Source organism: Lissotriton helveticus, chromosome 1_1, assembly GCF_964261635.1.
Source record: "Lissotriton helveticus chromosome 1_1, aLisHel1.1, whole genome shotgun sequence".
In the NCBI taxonomy this organism is placed as follows: domain Eukaryota; kingdom Metazoa; phylum Chordata; class Amphibia; order Caudata; family Salamandridae; genus Lissotriton; species Lissotriton helveticus.
This window is the reverse complement of record NC_136057.1, coordinates 1276613757-1276631140: the sequence shown is the minus strand read 5'-3', so window position 1 is coordinate 1276631140 and position 17384 is coordinate 1276613757. Positions and strand designations below refer to the sequence as shown.

The 17384-nt window shown below is 39.6% G+C and overlaps 1 protein-coding gene across 1 annotated transcript in view; it reads left to right on the top strand.

The window, feature by feature from the left end:
* The first annotated feature begins 6620 nt into the window (after nt 1-6620).
* Nucleotides 6621-17384, top strand: part of LOC144822713 (hyaluronidase-5-like) — a 190090-nt gene continuing 179326 nt past the window's right edge. Inside the window, exon 1 of the mRNA XM_078680535.1 lies at nt 6621-6744. The gene's annotated coding sequence lies outside the window, so the exon portion shown is untranslated. The remainder of the gene's footprint in view (nt 6745-17384) is intronic.

The following is a 17384-nucleotide window of genomic DNA, read 5'->3' as shown; positions in this document are numbered from 1 at the left end:
TTAGTACAGTACATTTGGTTGGTGTGGACTGAGACTGCAATCCACTTCTGTTTAGAAACATAACACTTCCATTCTTCAAGTGAGACATGGGTCTCTTGTAAAATCTCTACATCCACATCAGCCTATTTTAGATATTGTAGGATCCTTCTCCTTCTTCTAGCGACTCGAAGCCCATTCACATCTAACGTAAAAGATTTTAGGGGGTAGGTTTGACATCTTGACCTTTCATTATTTTACCACTGATTGGCTCAGGCCTCTTGTACCTCTGAGCCCTAAAACCTAGGGCCCAATTCACAAAAGTAATATGAGACATAATCCTAACTTTACGACTTTCGGTATTCACAAAAGGCATTTTGGATCCCTACAATTATACATCTTATTATCCCACATGATTTTTAACAGGGCCGGGAACCTCAGATGCCCTTCTTTCAAAATCTATATACAGAATATCTTACAGCTTCGGAGGTTGAGGTGAATGAGTATATTGCTAGTGTAGTGCTTCCCTCACTTTGCGAAAACTTGGCCCGACTGCTTAACCAGAGAATCACTTTAGGAGAGGTCCAGTACGTAATTAAAAGTCTAAAGAAAGTTTGTGCGGTGGGGCTGGATGGATTAACTAATGAGTTTTATATCTCTCTTCAAGAGGTAATAGTCGCTGTTTTGGTCAGACTCATGGATGGAATCTTCTCAGAAGAGATGCAATGCCCAAAAATGTGGGAGGAAGGGGCTGTCAGCTTTATCTTAAAACCAGACAAGCATCCTAAGAGGTGCACATTTTACAGCCCAATCTCCTTGCTGAACTGTGATTATAAAATCTATGCGCAGGTTCTTGCTAAGAGGTTGGAGTCAGTGATTGATCTTATGGTTCAGCTAGGCTCGACCAAAAGGGTTTTATAAAGGGTCGCCAGCTCCATGTCTTAACGCATGAACTGATCGGTGCAATCGATGTAGCATCCGTAAACCACCTGCATGTGTCTGTTTTTAACTTCGATGCAGCAAAGGCTTGCAACAGAGTTAGTTGGCCTTTTCCTGATGCACAATGCCCGACTCCGTTTTTGTGAGAGGGTTGTTAGAGCTATTTGCCCCATCTATAAGACTCCCTCCGGTAAGATCCTTGTTAATGGGTCCCTCACCAATTCAATTACTATAGAGCGGGGGACCATGCAGGTATACCCTCACTCTCCTCTTCTTTTTGTTTTATACATAGAACCCCTTGCATGCAAAATTATAGCAGATCAAAATGTTTTGCCATTTGAATTGAATGGATGGGTAAAAAAAGTGGCACTCCTTGTTGTTGATCTGATGGTTTTTACGAGGGATTTTTCTCAATCCTCTACGGCTTGCACCCTTCTGCTGTCTACATTTGGTGAACTTTCAGGTTACAAAATTAATGCACTAAAAACTGGGATTATGTCCTCGAACACCCCCAAATAACCTTCTGAGAAAGCAGGAGATTAGATACCTTGGGATACAAATAACTCAGGATCTTAATAGGCTGACCCAGGCAAACCTCGACAATAAAATCAAGGATGCTAAGGCAATGCTGAGGCTCTGGGGGGCCTACCACTCTCAATTTTAGGACGCTCCAATATGGTGAAGATGTCGATCATCCCAAAATGTATGTTCATCTTTGATGCATTTCTGCTGACCTTTCACTCGAATGCCTTAAAATCCTTGCAAGAGGACATATCAAGCTTTGTTTGGTCAAATAAAGGGGTGAGGGTAGCTTGTAATAAATTAAAGAAGCTGAAACTATAAGGAGGCATCGCTGGCTTAGATAAGTGCTTTTATTGCTGGGCTTTTCAATTAAAGAACATTAGATCTCTTTTTGGCAAAGCAGTCTCTTTTTCCTCTTTCCATCTAGCCATGATGAAAAAATTACCATTTTGTGTTGATCGCTTCCTTTTTAAATTTGGCCAGACCATATTAGTCAAACGTTGAAGATTCCTTAATATAGTTCTGCCGCACCGATCTGGAAATCATTTTATTACAGTACACAGAGCCTAAAAGGCTGTCAAAGTTGAGAGGCCAAGGAACCAAATGCTGCCTCAAGTGATTTGGCGTAAAAGCAGAGATATCCATATGTTTTGCCAGTGTCCTCAGGTCCAGGGCTTCTGGGATGATGTTGGTAAGCTGATTTCTGAAATTATAAAGATGAAATTACTTATTAAAGAATAAGGACTAAAAAAAAAGAAGAGGAGGTTTCCCCGCCCGGTTAAGAGAAGACTATGCCCTGTACTAGCATCTTGAGGTCGATTTTGGGCATGTAGGATTTCACATTTTCCAAAAAAGAGGTGGAAGTCTACAAATAAAATGAATTATTATCAAATATATTGGATGATGTTAACAAGGCCAGGTTGTTGAACACTTTGAATACTCTGGGGAATGAGACACCATCCACAAATTCTAAAATTCTTGAACTCTGGAAAGACTGCTTGGGCATGGTGAGGGGAAGACCCTGCCATTTCAGACTCTTTGCAGCGTTTATTCAGCTCCATGTTATTTTTAGAGCAATATATAAATTGCGGTAGGGGTGTGTAACAGGTCCTTGGGGTACTGCTTATATGTGGAAATGTATGGAAAAACATAACATGGCCTTAAAATAAATAAAAAGGAATGATTTTTACGATCTGTAGAGAAGAGCAATGATTCATTTGACCAGAAGTTCCAGATTTGCCCAGGCAGTAATAGTTTTTGAAGGACTATCCGGGCGTCCTGATGCTTTCTTCTAAAACAAAAACATTTCCTGGATTTTAAGAGAGGGTTGGGGGAACCTGTACATTAATCACAGTGTTGTGCAGGCTCACATTTCAACCGCCCCTCTCAGAAACTATGGACAGAAGTTTACTTGTTCAGACTCTCCTCATTATTGAAGCACAGCAGGATTAAATGGTGTGTGAATCAGGGCAGCAGAGCCTGTACCTCCACCAGCGGCTCTTCACAGAACGGTGGAAATATATAAATGTATTACACATATAAGTTTGTGTGTAAATATATATATATATATAATTATATATATATATATATATATATATATATATATATATATATATATATATATATATATATACATACACACACACACACACACATATGTGTGTGTGTGTATTGAGGTTCACAAAGCTAATAGCACCTAAGGGTGAGAATCATTTCCTTTGCCAATGCGTGTTTAATCTGGCATGCCTACATATTTGCCTGGGGTGACAAACGTTGGAGGATGGTAACCTGTTTTTATTACAGGAAACCCTTTCATCCCAGTAAGGCTGGACTACTTCCAGCCTGTTTCAGAAATAAAAGTTAAAGCAACTCATAACCATTCCTCACACTTATCAAAGCCACATCTCACTCCTATCCGGGTGATGGCACAAAGCCATTAGCTCTTTGAATATATAGATCATGCTGCTCATATTCTAGTTTAAGTGAAACAGTGCTTTTAAAATGCACAGCTTCAGTTTAAAGCTCAATTTTGCTTTTACATATAAAAGATGCTGATTTACAACAAGAGAATTGACTATCTGTATACATGTTTCCTAGATGTTTGTTTATTTGTGAGTATTTATATTTTTTATCCTGGAAGTTCTTTTGATATGACTTTTTAATATGAAATATTTCTAAGATGTATTAGCACTTTTTTTTGCACAGTTGAAAGTTAAGCACTCGCACTTTTTTAGGAGTTAATCACGGCTATATGATGAGATTAGGTATTGTGGCAAAATACTAGGGTATATGAATTATAATTAGTCCCAGAACCATTGGCCACTTGGCCTTCACTGTCATCAACTCTGTATTTTAAACAGTTTTATATATGATTGGTTTTATATAAAAATTATGGACTATTTTTTCCTATTTATATACATGGTTTTTTAACGCATATTTCTATCGTTTTTAAACATGTATTTAGGATTTATGTATTCATATAACTACAGACCCTTTATTTATATGGGAGTTTGCACTGAAGTAATTCTTCTATGTCTATTAGTAACGTGATTTAGCCTATCCAGGAATTAGCACTATAAATGTTGAGCACAATGTCCGGGGTGTCATGTGATCAAGGCTGCTGCTAAGCAGCCGAAACGCGTCATGCGGGCAATGAGGAAATAAGAATAAAGCACTCGAAAATCTAATTGCACACTATTGTGGTCTGTACCTGGATCGTGTTGAGATTACGAAGACTCAGGACCTGTGTTTATATATATATATATATATATATATACACACACACACATATATGTGTGTGTGTATAGAGGTTCACAAAGCTAATAGCACCTAAGAGTGAGACTCATTTCCTTTGCCAATGTGTGTTTAATCTGGCATGCCTAAATATTTGCCTGGGGTGACAAACGTTGGAGGATGTTAACCCTTTTTATTACAGGAAACCCTTTCGGATGGACTACTTCCAGCCTGTTTCAGAAATAAAAGTTAAAGCAAATCATAACCATTCCTCACACTTATCAAAGCCACATCTCACTCCTATCTGGGTGATGACACAAAGCCATTAGCTCTTTGAATATATAGATCATGCTGCTTATATTCTTATTTTAAGTGAAACGGTGCTTTTAAAATGCACAGCTTCAGTTTAAAGCTCAATTTTGCTTTTACATATAAAAGATACTGATTTACAACAGGAGAAAATGGCATCGAATTTTTTCTTTGAGTCTGTTTGATAAAATGTAGCATATTTTGTTGTTTACCACTCAATATGTCAAAGCCATTCAGAGTTAATGAAAGCATACCATAATCACAAACTTCATGCAATTTGTCACATAGTTTGACATATAAATGATAGCATGAGCCTGAAGTTTCTTCAGAACATCTTTATTAATTAATTTGGGTTTCATCATTACATGGCAGATACACACATATGTTCATAAGGTTTTGCTATGTGAAAGGGCACATATGAAAAGTCACTTTTTGATTAAAATGCACCATAAGATGCTGAGCAGAAACAGATTTTCACGTACTTTTAATTTAAACAACTGATCATTTCGGCTGGCACTCAATTTATCTCTTCAGTCTAATGCATTTCTGTGAGAAGATCAAGTAGGATTCGCAATTTCTGAAGATCACTATTTCTGACTAGTTGGCATTAGGCTCCAGACAGTTGGTCTTCATCCAGTGGATAATTTCAGTCTTGCAGGTATTTAACTTGATCCGGGTACTGAGCAACTTGCCCATGAAGGGGAGAATGAGTTGCATATTGTCAGCAAGCATAGGACAGGATGTTGATGTTGTGAGAGTAGATGATGCTGGCTGCATGAATCATGTATGCATTGAAGAGGGTCGGGCTCGTGGAGGATCCTTGCAGAACTCTGAAGATGAGGTCGCAGGCTTCAAAGAATGCCTGAGTGAGTCTTTCCAGTCTGGAAGATGCCGATCTATCAGAGTTTGTGTCATTGGAATCCAATGTCATGTAGGTGTTGGGTGATTATGGGATGGAAGACTGAGTCAAATGCTGTGGAGGGGTCCACAAGGATGAGGGTCGCCATGTCTCCTTCATTCAGATGTCATCCATGGCAGCAAGGAGGACCGCTTTTGAGCTATGGCTGAGCCTGAAACCAGACAGAGTCTCGAGGAGTTTGTGGTGATTGAGGTATTTGATGAGGCATCTGTTGATGATTTTCTCTAAGATCTTGGCCCGGAATGGTGTATTTATTTTTTTGCATGCTGTTGATCATTTCAAGATAGATCAAGTCTCTCTGCGTGTTTCTGCACAGTCTATGCTGCAGACCTTTTTAACCCCTTACCGCCGCGGAGCAGGGGGAGAGGGGGGTTGCGCGGCGCCGCCTTGATCGTGACGGAACCACTCCGTCACGAGCCACGGGCGGGCTGTGCTAGTGACCACTCCGTCACAGCCCCGCCTGCTCATCAATTCAGTCATGCAGGCGCGGAATTGAGCGTGGGTGGAGTGGCCGCGCCGTGATGGAACCACTCCGTCACTAGCACAGCGCGCCCTTGGCTCATGACGGTGTGGTTCCGTCACGAGCACGGAACGAGTTAATCTAACTGACAATACATTGATTATAAATTATTTTTGCAAGAAATTAGCAATTGCTTTTTGTTGATTTCATTTTAGACTAAAGATTTTACTTTTACTCTTGTTGACTGCAACAATACTATCTCTTGCATATGATCGAGCAAGACATCACTTGGCTTGTGGGAAAGGTGACTATGTATTATATGGAATGCTACGCAAGTACAGTAGTGGGGTAAAGCAGTATGAGTGGGATTACAATTTCTGAACTGCTAAACAACCAATTGTATGAACAGTTCTATACTTCAGTAATATGTACTATCACAGACTTAGCAACTCATTAAATCAACTTCAAAATGTGAGATGTTTAGAGGCAGGGCTCTGAGGGAATCGATAACTCTGATCTGAGACTGAGAGAATGAAGCATAATTTGTCTCTAGCTTGATCAGATATTTCCTGTTACCAGTTTGCTATGAATTAGTTAATGTGAAAGCCGTCCCTATCTAAGATGCAGGCTGAGAACTGAATCTCATTGAGCATATAGCTGAAATGTGATTGGCTGGTCTGAAATCCCACCCACTCCAAAATCAATATAAATTATTTGTTCTTCAACGCAGGTTCTCACACCTTGGCCTTGTAAGAACAATACTGGAAGCTCATGGACTCAGTATTTTAAACTACTCCAGAAAACAACCAACCACATTTTTGGGAGAAGCTCATTTCCAATGCTGAGCCCTTCTTGAACAAAACCCACAGGATTTTGTCTGCAACAGGTACATAAGGCATTTATTTTCCTGCATATTTCAAGTGTTTAACAGTCGTTGCTGTGCATTGCGACATTTTGATAGGAATATTCAACGGCATTGAAAGCCAAGTCTTTTATTACACGTGAATATTGCTGCAGGGCAAGTTGTTGTAAACAAGCCGAAGTTTGAAAATAAAAGGACTTGGCTCCATTAAGTTATTGGAGCACCGCACTGAAGCAGTGTGGAGCGTCAAGGATTGGTCTGCGCTTCAGAGGGAGCCCTTTCAGTTCAAGACTAGAGTGGGAAGGAGGCTGCGTCTGCTAAGGTAGGCAGGGGTCTGCATTGCAAGTCTTGGGGGACACAGGTTTGCATGCAGTCCAGCTATGTAAGACTGCCAGCATAATAAACGCAAGGAACACAGACCTGTGCTGTAGTTTATGTACAAGGCACACTGCCAGCTGAACAAGCTTGCACTTCCAACCCTCACCAAGGCATTTGGAGTTGTGCGGTCTGATGCTCTGTAATAGTAGTTTCTGTCTCTTTTTAGGTTGTAAAATCTCACCTGACTTACTTGAAAATGGCTTCAAGAGCACAGGCTTTTATAAGGACCCAAAAACCCTTGAATAGCCAGGTGCTGACAGTCCGTATACTGTGGCCCAGTAGGCACCACTGCTTGCTGTATTCATCCTACATTTTTGAGGGAATAATTCATTTTATATTCTGGTCGGGCAAGTGATGTTAAAATGAACGTGGAGTGTGCTTTATTTCTACTGAATACATTTTTAGAACTTAGGAGTTTCTTACAGCTGGGTGTGCAGCTTTTCTTCTCGTCCTGTAGTTGAACCAGTTTGCCGCAATAGACGGTCATTAGGGATATCCGTGCTCTCAATTGTCATGTTGAGGAACTTGCACAGGGTATTCTGAGATAGATGCTCCAACACAAAACTGACCTTAGTGAAAGTTCTATAGGTACCAGCAGGTCTGCAATTGCCGGTCTCCTTGGTAATGGCATTCAGATAAGATTTTAGACTTTAATGCAACAAAACAGCGGGGGACTCAGGTTCCACAAACTAACTGCTAAATTGTTCGATCACATGAAAATGGGTCTTTTATTGCACACAAAACCATGGCATGACTTTACCTCATGAATGAGCTGAGGTGTGCTAAGACAAAGCAATGTATTAGCACCTCTCATTTTAGCAGCTAGCAGTCTTGTTCATTAGTAAGGTCAGTTTCCTGCAATATCTCCAGGTAGTCGTACATGATATATGGAACCTCAGCAGGCTAGGAAGATTTATGGAGTCATAGGTGGTGTTCAAGGAATGTGCTACCTAAACCCAGGTTAACATAGAAATGTTCATGAACACTGGGTGGGATTAGGAGAAATTTGAAATCCTGGAGGTCTTGCATTTTCCTCCAAAAGCTTTTGTGTCTAAAGATAACCTACAGTGTGTGCTACGTAAGAAAACTTCACTTCCAGGTACATATGAGATGCGCATGCTGAAATGTTCTGAGACATTATTAGTGAAAGAGAGAGGTCTGATCACAAATCCACTGCAAATGTTTGGAGGTCACTTTACAGACTGGTCCTCGCTCCTGTGGCAACTGAAAACAGCAGTCTGATAAAATCTAGTTGGTAAAAGTATCTTTATGAAAGGTACCCCAGAAAACAATAAAGAGAGGGAGATGCTATATAGAGCGCACCAGCAATTGTTGTTTTTAAGTGTCTGGGTTGAAGGAGGTACCTATTAAGGCTTTTAAGTCATACTCAGATGCTACCATCTGAGAAAGACCTAAAATGCTTGATTCGAGAGGTAAGGTATGGCTCAGAACATAGCCTGGCTAGGACCTTGTTTTCCGTATTTTGGAGACAATCACTCTGATGCGCGGCTTACTGAATATAATCATTCTGATGAGTGGCTTCCTGAATATATTCACTTTGATGAGTGGCGTATTGAGTATATTCACTCTGACAAGTGCTTTAACAGGAATGTTCACTCTGTTTAGTGCCTCACTGTGAATGCTCACTCTTGCAAGTGACTTACAGGACATGTTCTCTCTGGGAAGTTTTAACTTCTGCTGAATTAGAAACCTCCAGTTTCTCAGACACGCACATTGACTGGCTGAAGAGCACTGCTGTGAAAAAATTTGGAAATGTGTGAATTTAATGCTAGCTTCTTCAAATGTCAGCTGGTGTATTCCTTGCATCTGCTTCGGTCTGAGTGTGTTTCCAGGTTATTTCAGATAACTGTTAATCTATGTCCCATATGGGTGCCTTGAAGTGATGTGTCTAAGGATACACAATTCATGTTTTCATTAGAGAACTGGTATACAGTCAAAATATCGAGTAAACAATAAAGAATTGCATTAATATCGAATTAAAAATATAGAATGGACAAAATATCGAATGGACAGAATATAGACAACAAAAATATCGAATGTAATGGACAAAATACCGAATGGACAGAATATAGACAACAAAAATATCGAATTTGAGGTAAGTAAGTTAATATCGATTTACATAAATATAGAAAGTCAAAATATCGAAGTATATAATATAGATGTTAAATATATTGATTTTTTTAATACTATCGAATTTTTTAAAGTGTTTTTTATGTTAGTATATGTGTGAAAAGTGTATATTTATTTTATAATTTATTTTAAGTAATGAATTTTATGGTATTTCAATTTTTGCGTAATTTAATTCTGTAGCGGATTGTGGGTTTAGAGGGGAATAGGGTGGGAAGTAAGTTAATTATAATTAATTAAATGTTTTAATTTATTTATTGGTATTTATCTTGAATTAATTGTTAATTCATTTTTAATTGGTAATTAATTAAATTATAATTGGTAATTCATTTTTACTAATTGATAATTATGTTAATTTTATTAATTTATTTTCTGTAGCGGGTTGTGGGTTTATAGGGGAATAGGGTGGAAAGTAATTTAATAATAATTGATTAAATGTTTTAATTTATTTATTGGTATTTATCTTGAATTAATTGTTATGTAATTTTTAATTGGTAATTAATTAAATTATAATTGGTAATTAGTTTTTATTAATTGATTAATTTATAATTATGTTAATTATTTTTTTTAATTCTGTAGCAGGTTGTGGGTTTATAGGGGAATAGGGTGGGAAGTGATTTAATTATAATTGATTAAATGTTTTAATATATTTATTGGTATTTATCTTAAATTAATTGTTAATTCATTTTTAATTGGTAATAATTAAATTATAATTGGTAAATAATTTTTATTAATTGATAATTATGTTAATTGTATTAATTTATTTACTGTAGCGGGTTGTGGGTTTATAGGGGAATAGGGTGGGAAGTAATTTAATTGTAATGAATTACATTTTTAAATGTATTTATTGGTATTTATTTTTTATTAATTGTTAATTATTTTTCAATTGCTAATTAACTAATTGTACATTGGTAATTAATTTGTATTAATAGGTAATGATGTTTAATAAATAATTTGTATTTGTATTTTTAATTGATTAATTATTATATTATATTAAATTGGTAATTATTTTTAATTAATTTGTAATTGGTATTAATATATTTTTTTTTATTAATATATGAAGTATTTACTTTCCCTACTGTTGCACTCACTGGAGTGGGAATAGTAATTTTTACCCTCCCGCTATCCAAAGCTTTCCCTACTGTTGCACTCTCTGGAGTGGGAATAGTAATTTTTACCCTCCCGCTATCCAACGCTTTCCCTACTGTTGCACTCTCTGGAGTGGGAAGAGTAATTTTTAACCCTACGCTATCCAATGCTTTCCCTACTGTTGCACTCTCTGGAGTGGAAATAGTAATTTTTAACCTCCCGCTATCCAACGCTTTCCCTACTGTTGCACTCTCTGGAGTAGGAATAGTAATTTTTACCTCCACACTATCCAACGCTTTCCCTACTGATGCACTCTCTGGAGTGGGAATAGTATTTTTACCCCTACGCTATCCAACACTTTCCCTACTGTTGCACTCTCTGGAGTGGGAATAGTAATTTTACCCTCCCGCTATCCAACGCTTTCCCTGCTGTTGCACTCTCTGGAGTGGGAATAGTAATTTTTACCCCTACGCTATCCAACGCTTTCCCTACTGTTGCACTCTCTGGAGTGGGAATAGTAATTTTTAACCTCCCGCTATCCAACGCTTTCCCTACTGTAGCACTCTCTGGAGTGGGAATAGTAATTGTTACCCTTACGCTATCCAATGCTTTCCCTACTGTTGCACTCTCTGGAGTGGGAATAGTAATTGTTACCCCTACGCTATCCAACACTTTCCCTACTGTTGCACTCTCTGGAGTGGGAATAGTAATTTTTACCCCTACGCTATCCAACGCTTTCCGTACTGTTGCACTCTCTGGAGTGGGAATAGTAATTTTTACCCTCCCGCTATCCAACGCTTTCCCTACTGTTGCACTCACTGGTGTGGGAATAATAAGTTTTACCCCTACGCTATCCAACGCTTTCTCTACTGTTGCACTCACTGGAGTGGTAATAGTAAATTTTACCCTTTCCGCTATCCTATGGGAAAAATATTATATATTTTTTATTAATATTACGTTCATATATATATATATATGTATTAACAAATCAATTTGTATGGTTTTCTTTTTTTACTTACATTAATTATTTATTAATTTTAAGGTTATTTAAGTATTTTAAGTATGTTTAAGTTAATAATATTTATTATTTCATGAATTTTTAATTTCTTTAAAGCATTTTTAAAAAATCGATATTTTGACTCTATATTTTTTACAACGATATTTTTGATTCGATATTTTTGTACTTACCTGTTTGGACAATGGAAGTCGATATTTTTGCATTCTATATTTTTTACTCGATATTTTGGTAGTTCTATATTTGTGTCCTCGATATTGTTTCAGTGATCCAGAGAGAATATCAATTCATAACCTGGTTCGATAGCGCAACCTTTGCATCCGTCTGAAGATTGAGGTGAAGTCTAGTTAAGCTGGGCCAATCATCTGTGTGAATGTTTGCACTGATTACTCCTGAGAAAGTTAGGGAAACTTGGTACTGCAAATCATGTTAGGAAGAATCTTCTACAGTCTCATGTGAAGCCCTGTACAGTAGAAAGATTATCCTTAAATACCACTGGGTAGTCAGCTGTACCAAGTTTACCCACAGTGATGTTGAGTGATGCTGAGATTAAATATATTTGACAGACAAGGTTCATGATGTTCATGATGTGAGTAAACCGAGAAGCTGCACTGTGCTATTTGAGAGAATGATTCCTCTTCAGGAATTCAGTGAAGCAAACACACTTAGCCTCGGAGAAAGTATGATGATGTGTACAGTATTTGCCAAATCAAGAAATTTTCTGAAATAACTCATTAAGCAATTTCACATAATGTTTGCAAGAGGGAGACTCGTTCAGGTTAAAAATGTTTAACTATACCGTTTCTGCTTCAACCAGTGTCCTGCTGGTGCTCCATGTGTCTTTTTAGGTCGAGCCTATAGCGGCAGTTATCGAGTATAGAGTGGAAGCTTCACCCACTCTCCGCCCATGTTTTTAATTGGCTCCTGTCATTGTCTTTCGTAAATGCTGCCGTCTGATTGATTAAGAGACTTGTTAGTCCCTCCTCAGCACTGCCTTGTCTTCTTTTGCAACCTTCCATGGCTACTGACCCCATTACTTTGAGTGTTACACCGTACGTGTACTTTTTACTTTATCTTTGTTGGCATTGGAGAGTGAGCCGTGGGGGAGGAGGGCTGAGCGCGCTGGGGCCCGGTCATAGAATGAGACAGACTGGGCACGAGCAAAGCGCCCTCTAAGAGCAGTGCCAGGTGAGTGTTGCGATTGTCATTCCCCAGGACCTGTCATTTTTCAAGGCCCCGCGTGTTTTCTTTTACCCTGCAGGACATGCTTTTTGAAACTTTAGAAATAAGTCATCCTATCTATGAATGGCTCCTCCTCAGTTTGACTGGGCCTTTCTGAAACCTCTGACATGTCTCTTTACAACCTTCCTGCACGGTGAGATTTAGCCAGACACTGCCAACACTCACACCCCTCACGGACAGGCAGTTTCACACTACCGACAGATGACACTTGCACAGTCTCGTGGAGTAGCAGTCTCACAGGAGTGACAACACTTGCACCACCTGTAAAGTAGCAGTCTCACACTACTGTCAACACTCTCTTATCCTCCTCATATCAACAGCCTCTCAAAACTCTCCCACAACAGCAGTTCCACAATACCGACAACAGCCATATCCCCAGGGGCGTAGGAGACACTTAATTTCTGGGGGGGACAAGGACAACCTTTTGGAGTTTCCAGTGACCCGATACAAATCGACCATTGTCTGAGAACCGTACACTATGTTAAACAAATACAATCACATAGCGGCATATTAGCAAGGAACCTCGTTAAAATTATTGCAGTTTTAGCGACAGGAAACTGCTGCTAAAATGGCGATAATGGGCTTGCTAATATGCGTTATCGAATTCCAATAGAAGCCCAGGTTAGATGTCCTGCACATCTAACCTGGGCTTCTATAGGAATTCTATAACGCATATTAGTAAGCCCATTATCGCCGTTTTAGCAGCAGTTTTCTGCCGCTAAAACAGCGAACATTTTTACGAGGTTCCTTGCTAATATGCCTCATAGTTTTGTAGTGAAACATTGATAAAGGCAGGCATGTAGTCACAGTTTGCAACTATGTTTTAATTGTTATTTATATTCACAAAATAATTAGACCAAATGTGAAAAAACATGTTTTTGAAACGTAGATCTTCATGCACTAAGCAAACAAAGGTGGGAAGAAAAAGGAAGAATAAACTGAATTCTCTTTGCAACATTGCTAAACCTCAAAATGCAACTGGAGTAATATTGGAGTGTATCGGAGACAGGCTAAAAGCACACAGAGCTGTAAGAGCAGAGAAATGTCCACTTTGTAAAAGTGGCATATGTCAAATAGTAATATGAAATCCAATCTTACCAGTAAGAGGATTTATCATTGCCATTCCAAAGATGCAAAACATGACACACCTTCTCTTTTCTAAATAGGAATTACAGCTCAAAAGAGTATACAGAGGAATTCCCAATGTTCATCTATGAGAGGAGTAGGCTTCACAGAAGTGAAAAACAAATGTAGGTTTTTTTCACTACAAGGACATGCAAAACTTAAATGTACATGCCCTACCTTTTAGTAACATAGCACCTTGACCTATGGGCTACCTAGGGCCTACCTTAAGGGTGACTTATGTGTAATAAAAGAGAAGTTTAAGGCTTGGCAAGGGGTTTTGAATACCAAGTCGACATGGCAGTAAAATTGCACACACAGGCTGCTCTGCATTGGCAGGCATGAGACATGGTTAAAGGGCTACCTGTGTGGGTGGCACAGTCAGTGCTGCAGACCCACATGTAGCATTTCATTTACAGGCCCTGGGTATATGGTATACCACTGTAATAAGATACTTGTAAGTAAATTAAATATGCTAGTTGTGTATACACCAATGTTACCATGTTTGGGGGAGAAGCACACGCATTTTAGCAATGGTCAGCTGCGGTAAAGTGCTCAGTGTCCTAAGGCCAACGAAAAGAATCAGTAAAAAGGAGGTAAGCAGGCAAAATGTTTGGGGGAAGACCACACAAGGCTGGCAGGTTTAATAGCATGGTATAGGATTCTGTGTGTCTGAGTACTGAAGTCAGTTGGATCCCTTTTGGAAACCCCGTGTTTAGCAGTGCACAAATGAGTAGTGCATAACACTTTGTTATATGGGAGGCTCACAAAAACTATAAAATGCTCAAAACAAGCAAATAGGCCTTGTGCTAGGATTATTTGAGCTAAAATATTGAGCATTTATTTGAAAGCGTGGAGACCTTGCTCAAGACTATGATGTTTATTTACAAATGACATTTGGAGAGTTGCATATCAACAGTGAAGTAATCTTTGGAGAATAGTTATTGCTACAAAGAAAAAAGTTCAGATGGGCAGGATAACTTGGATATGGGTGGTGATGCTTCAGAAGATGAGCCGGGGTGTCCAACACCAATGACTCTGCTTCTGAGCATGTCCAAGAGGAGTCTGAAGACCCCTTATTGGAGAACTCTAGTCCCCAGGGAATATCTCAAGTGACACAGAGGGATGCCCTGGAGGTAGGACCCCCTTTGTTCCTCCGGGGGGGTACAAAGTGCTCAGGGGAGGTCCCTCCTCTGCCACTGCAATAGAAACCTCCATCTCTAGCAAGAGAGATTATTCTTTAGAAATGGAATACCACCTGTTCAACGTTGAGAGAGCAAAGCTCAGAATCAAGAAAGAACATTTGGCCCTAGATAAGAAAACCCTAGAAGTCCAGAGTGCTTAGAAGAATTTGGTATTAGAATCATCCCATGGTGGCAGCACTAGTGCACCTAGAGTTAGGGAACACTCCTTTGACACTAGGAACTTGAGCAGGATAGTCCCTCCTTACCAGCAGGGGATGACATTCATAAGTGGATTTCTGCTTTAGAGAGGGCCTATGTAGTTCAGAAGGTTTCTCAGGGCCAGTGGGCAGCTATTCTGTGGCTCTCCTTTGCTAACAAAGATAGAGATAAACTCTTAACTGTGAAGGAAGAAGATGCAGACAATTACAAAGTCTTGAAGAGTGCCATCATAGGTGGGTTTGGGTTAACCACTGAGCAATACAGGGTTAAGTTTAGGGGCACACAAAAGGCAAACACTTAGGACTGGGTAGATTTTGTATATAGTGCTATTAAGGCTCTGGAAGGCTGGCTTCTTAGAAGTAATGTGCATGATTGTAGGGGACTGTACAATTTACTTGTGAGCAAGCACATCCTTAATAATTGTCAAAATCAGCAACTGCACCAGTACATGGTGGACTCAGATCTGACCTCTCCCCAAGATTTGGAAAGAAGGCAGATGAGTGGGTCCGCACCAGTGTGAAACAAAAGTCTCATGGTAGTAGTGCCCAGAAGAACCAAGATTCTTCTAAGGTCCAAGAGAAAAGTGGGAAGAAATCTAAAGAAAATAAAGAGTCTTCTGAAGGTCCTCAAAAAATCTTCCTCTGGGGGTAGGTCCAATTCATCTTCCTCCTCTAACAAGAAACCTTGGTGCTATTTGTGCAAGGAAAAAGGCCACACCAATACTGCTACTATTAATCCTAAACCTCCTAGTGCCCCTGGCAATAGCACTGGTGGTAGTAGTGCCCCCACCTCCAAAAGAATGCCTAAGAAATTTCAGTGGACATTTAGCTGTCAGAAGGCCTTTGATAACCTGAAGCAAGCCATGTGCCCTGCTCCAATTATGCAAAGTCCTGACTACTTCAAACAATTCATTGTCCATACAGATGCTTCTGAGAGAGGGATATGTGCAGTATTGTCACAGCTCCATGCAGAAGGTCAGGATCAACCAGTAGCTTTTATAAGCAGAAAGTTGACCCCCAGGGAGAGGCGTTGGTCAGATAAGAGGGAGGCCTTTCCTGTGGCCTGGACCTTGAAGAAGTTGAGGCCATTCCTGTTTGGCACTCACTTCGTTGTTCAGATAGACCATAAGCCCCTCTTATGGCTTAAACAGATGAAGGGTGAAAACCTCAACCTTTGGAGGTGGTCCATTTCTCTACAGGAGATGGACTTTTTAGTAGAACGTAGACCTAGGAGTAACCATGCCAACAAAGATGCACTTTCCAGATATTTCCACTTAGAAAATGAAGACTCAAATGGGCAAGGTTAGCCTCGTGTCGTTTGGGAGGTGTAGGAAAGCAGAATCTGCTTTCATGGTTACCCCCACTTTGTATCTGGTGTCAGTGTGTTTTGTCTGTAGACTGCTGGTATCCTGCTAGTCTGGACCCCAGCAACTGTGCTCTCTCCCATAAATTGGCTCTGTTAAGTACTTTGGTACATCCACAATTGGCTACTGGTGTACCCTTTTAAGTCGCTAGTATATGGTACTAAGGTACTCAGCGCATAGGTACACCAGAGGCTCCCATGGGCTGCAGATGTATTTTGCCAACCGTGGAAGTCCACTTAAACTTGAGTACAGACCTGCCATTGCAGTCTGTGTGAGATGCTGCTTGCAACTCTTACAACAGATATGTTTCCTTATGTCTGAGGTCACTGCACTCAAAATCTATAAGTCACCCCTATGATGAAAAGGGTGCTTGGTTACAAATGTGAGGGTTCCCTTGCATGAGCTGGACATCCCTACAAATCCCGGATTTGATTCTCCAGGCTTTGTAAGAGTGGTCCGCCATTTTAAGGTATATAGTGGACATCAGTTATTACGTGATGTCTAACTATATAATGGCTGCACTGGACCTGGTCATGTTTTGTAGCAAACATGTTGGAATCATACCTCAACACCAATTCTAGTGCTACAAGGATGATCCCAAGTACTGGGGGGCTCCTTAGGGGACCCCTGAACTCCAAGTAACAGCCTTTCAAAAGCACCAGAAATGGAAGGGCGCAAACAGGAGACTCCTCCTTGCAGTTTAGCTGCACAGACTATTAACACCAACTCAATTGACTAATCTGAAAGCAATTTAAGCTTTATGGGCAAAACAATATTTTATAAAGTAAACAGCTTCAGTTATGGTCCACTGCAAAACTCATTACAAGAACATTATTAACGTTTCTTCCACACTCATATGTTGTTAATACTCCACAGTCTTGCAGCGGACCAATTCAAAGGGGCT